The 3,958-nt window shown below is 42.1% G+C and overlaps 1 long non-coding RNA gene across 1 annotated transcript; it reads left to right on the top strand.

Annotated features, from left to right (window-relative positions):
• LOC119378292 (uncharacterized) lies at positions 1 to 815 on the top strand. Its single transcript, XR_005180975.2, has 3 exons — positions 1 to 193; positions 307 to 411; positions 741 to 815. It is a non-coding gene; the product is annotated as an uncharacterized LOC119378292 (long non-coding RNA).
• The last annotated feature ends 3,143 nt before the right edge of the window (positions 816 to 3,958 follow it).

The raw sequence follows: 3,958 nt of genomic DNA, 5'->3' as shown, positions 1-3,958 counted from the left end.
TTTTTTATTATTAAGCTCATTAGCTCACTACTTTGAACACTTTGCTGAAGAGCAAACCACTGAATAGCATAGGTATTCTTGCTTTTAGGAAGCCATGGATATACAGCATGAAAGTGCAGATCCAATCAGTTTACCTGACCCAGATCCCTCCAACCTAAGTGCCAGTCATTTCATCGAGCCAGCACTTGTACAGGTGAAAATTCACCTCTGTTCTACTCATCAGGCATGCTTGTCCTCTGTTATAAGTAAACTGATGTTACAGTTGATGTAGAAGTAAAAATTTCTAACACGTGCTCTTTCTAAAAGACTCCCATGGATATTGGTGAGGAGAGTGAAGCACAGGCCAGCATCGCCACACCAGGTCCATCCAGCCAAGTTGCTGGTATTCAATGGGAGCCGGCCCATGAGCAGGTAAACACACACTTCCACGTGACATAAATGTTGAATGATATACCAAGTGATACCTTCTCTAGCTGAGGCTTTACTAACATAATATGCACTTTCCCTTTAGTTATGTGGTTGCAGTGTCCTGATAAGAAGCAATGCATGTACTAGCCCACCTCAATTTTTCGAGAAGCAGTATAGTTCAATTATTTTAATAGTTCAATTATAGTTCAAATTGCTATTAAGTGTGCAGCAGTACCTCTTAAAACTGGCTATGCAAGCCCCTGTGAATATCAGCATTGTCAGAATTACAAATAACCGTTTTTTTATTAAGATGGTATCATCTACTTCCACAGGAATTACAAAGGCCAGAAGACATGCTGGCACCACTTGAAACAGCAAGAAAAAGAAAGCAGGCAAAGGTAAAGAAGATGAACAAATGCAAGCTATCAGACCAAAGCAATGCACGTGTATACATCAAGAGTAGCACAGCCAGTCCCAATATTTAGTTCAGTAAACTAATAAAATAACAAGACAAGAAAGGGTGTTAAAGTCATAATTTGATCAAAGCAACGCATGCAAACTGTACATGCCTTGTTTATCTGCATGACATACAAATCAATAGATGACTGCAATATTAAATGACGAATGACCTGTGCTCCAAGTTATACAAAATGGTTGGCTAATATCGATGAGGTCTTTTTAGAGGCGACCAAGACATGATAGTACAAGGTTGTCCTACATTTGAATGTTTTAAATACCATAAGTGCAAGTGTCAACAGAAGGAGCAGGAATAAGGAAAAATTATGGCTCAATGTCCAAATTCCCTGGCTCAGTCATATTGTTATTAGAAGTGTTTCAGCCTTTCCCAAGTGACGCACGTTACCACCTGACAAGTTAGTGTTTTTTTCTATCTGGTTTTGCATTGTAGGTCGACACCCCTGAAAAGGCTTTTTTGCGAGCTCGCACAGCAAGACTTGCCTCAGAGCAGCAAAGATCAAGGAAAGCAATCAAAAGACTTCAGCAGTCCAAGAGGCGCCTTAAAAAACAAAATGCCAAATTGAAATCAGTTTTGAAAACACTAACCAAAGAAAACATCTTGCTCAGAGAGCAGGTTTCAGTGCTTGACACTCTGGGTGCAGCAAATCAGCATCTTTTGAAACGACAGATCGCAAAACAGACAGGACAACACCCCCGAAAGTATTCACCTGAGCTAAGGGCTTTTGCTCTTACCTTGAACTTCTACTCTCCTCGGGCATATCAATATGTAAGGGAAGTCTTTGACAGCATGCCTGCCACACCCTCGAACATTAAGAAAATGGTATGAGAGTGTTGAAGGAAAAGCGGGATTCTCTAAAGAGGCTGTGACTGCATTAAAATTGAAATGCTTAGAAACTAGCAGTCGAGGACATCAAGCTGTGTGCAGCCTCATAGTTGACGAGATGTCAATTAGACAGCAGGTACAGTGGCAAAGTGGTCACTTTGAAGGCTATGTAGACATGGGCGCAGGAACCGAAGGTGACTGCTTGCCACAGGCAAAAGCCGCCTTCGTGATAATGGCTGTCTCCATTAATGGCCATTGGAAAGTTCCTCTTGGCTACTTCCTAGTTGATGGGCTTGTAGGTGAGCAGCGAGCGAACTTGGTTAGGCAGAGCTTGCTGACAGCTCATGAAGCAGGGGCCATGATTGTTTCTCTGACATGCGATGGTGCGCCAGCTAACATTGCAATGCTTCAAAAATTAGGTTGCAATTTTGCAGATATTCAGAACCTTCAAACAACCTTCAAGCACCCAGCTACTAACGAACCAGTTGCAGCTTTTCTTGATCCCTGCCACATGCTAAAGCTGGTGAGAAATGCCTTTGCACACCACAAATTTTTTATTAACCAGGATGGAAAAGTTGTATCGTGGGTGCACAGAGAAGCACTTCATGACTTGCAAGATAAGGAGGGAGTGCATCTGGCAAATAAGTTGCGAAGGGCTCACATCGAGTGGCAAAGGCAACCAATGAAGGTCCGCCTGGCAGCCCAGGTGATGAGCCTATCCGTGGCAACAGCAATTGCTGAATGTAGGGCAATGTGCTTGAGAGGATTCGCAAATTCGGAGGCAACTGAGGAATTTTTAGTGATTATTAATAACCTCTTTGACATACTCAATTCCCGCAGCATGCATCAGGGAGGGTGGAAAAAACCAGTCAATGAACAGAATGTAAATAACATCAAAGAATTGTTTGACAGCACAATACGATACCTTTCCCTCTTGAAAGAGCCTGCAAACAGAAGAAATTTAATAGAAACGGGGCGGAAAACTGGCTTTTTGGGCTTCATAATATGCATGAACAGTCTGTTAGCCATGTATGATTTTCTCATTTGTAAAAAGAAGATACTAAAGTACATTCCTGGGCATAAAATTTGCCAGGATCATTTGGAATTATTTTTTGGCTTAATTAGAGCACATGGAGGGCACAACGACAACCCGACATCCCAACAATTTCAAGCAGCATTTAAAAAAGTGATCGTCCAAAATGAACTGTCTGATGTTGTTTCTGGCAATTGTCAAGTGCTGGACCGCATAACTATACTGTCATGCAGCTCAACCAAGAGGCATTCAGCAACAGAACTGCTGAATGCCACCATTCAGAGGAGGCAGCTCTTGTCTGAAGAGACCGTTGAGCATAGTTATGTAGTCAGCGAACATGATTACTGTGCATCATTCGAACACATAAGTGATTTTGGAAGTCGGGCTGTTGCCTACATTGCTGGCTATGTGGCAAACAAGCTGGGCTCAAAGCTGATGTGTGCCCATTGTAGTGAAGCATTGTTTAGCACTTCAGGTGCAGCAGACACTGCATTCATTCAAAGGAAAAGCAGGGGGGCGCTTCACTACCCATCTAAAAGTGTCCTTGAAATTTGCAAGAAATCAGAATCTCTTCTTCGATGGGCTGTGCACATGAAGATGTTAGCATCAAGATCACTCTTGCAGGACCTTGTACTCCAAGTGCTTGAATCACTGCAGCATAAACAACTCTTTGCAGAACTGCACACACACATGTTTGATAATTCACCACTGGAGAATCACTATGTCCATCTTTTAAGAAGTGTCGCAGAGTCTTACTTGAATGTGCGCCTATATCATGTCGGTAAGCAGACAACGCAAAGTTTTCACAGCAGTCAGGTGCGCCAAATGTTCACAAAACTGACCCAGTTTAAAGGGCAATAGCATTCCATTCGAACATTTAATTGGCTAAGTAACAATATCGTTTTTTCTATCTTCCCTATGTCTCTGCTATCTGCTTTTGTAGTCCAAATCAATGTTTCTTATGTGTGATGATGCTCTTATGTGTGATGCCCTAACGTCTAAATGCAGCTGAGTATACTGAGATGTTCTGTGCTTGCCTCTCGTTTCAATGCACAATTAATCAATGGATATGTTTATAATTGGATGAAATGACTATGGCATCCCACACCTGAATGGGTGTAATGCACCAAAACTGTGTTTTGGGTACACTTTATGTTCATTACACTGAAATGATCATGTGCCCTTCTCTCAGAATTAAGCCCACAGAAGTCTAACAC

The sequence above is a fragment of the Rhipicephalus sanguineus genome, unplaced genomic scaffold (genome assembly GCF_013339695.2).
Source record: "Rhipicephalus sanguineus isolate Rsan-2018 unplaced genomic scaffold, BIME_Rsan_1.4 Seq766, whole genome shotgun sequence".
NCBI classification, from domain to species: Eukaryota; Metazoa; Arthropoda; class Arachnida; order Ixodida; family Ixodidae; genus Rhipicephalus; species Rhipicephalus sanguineus.
Note: the sequence above shows the minus strand (reverse complement) of the source record. Positions and strands in the feature narration are given on the sequence as shown.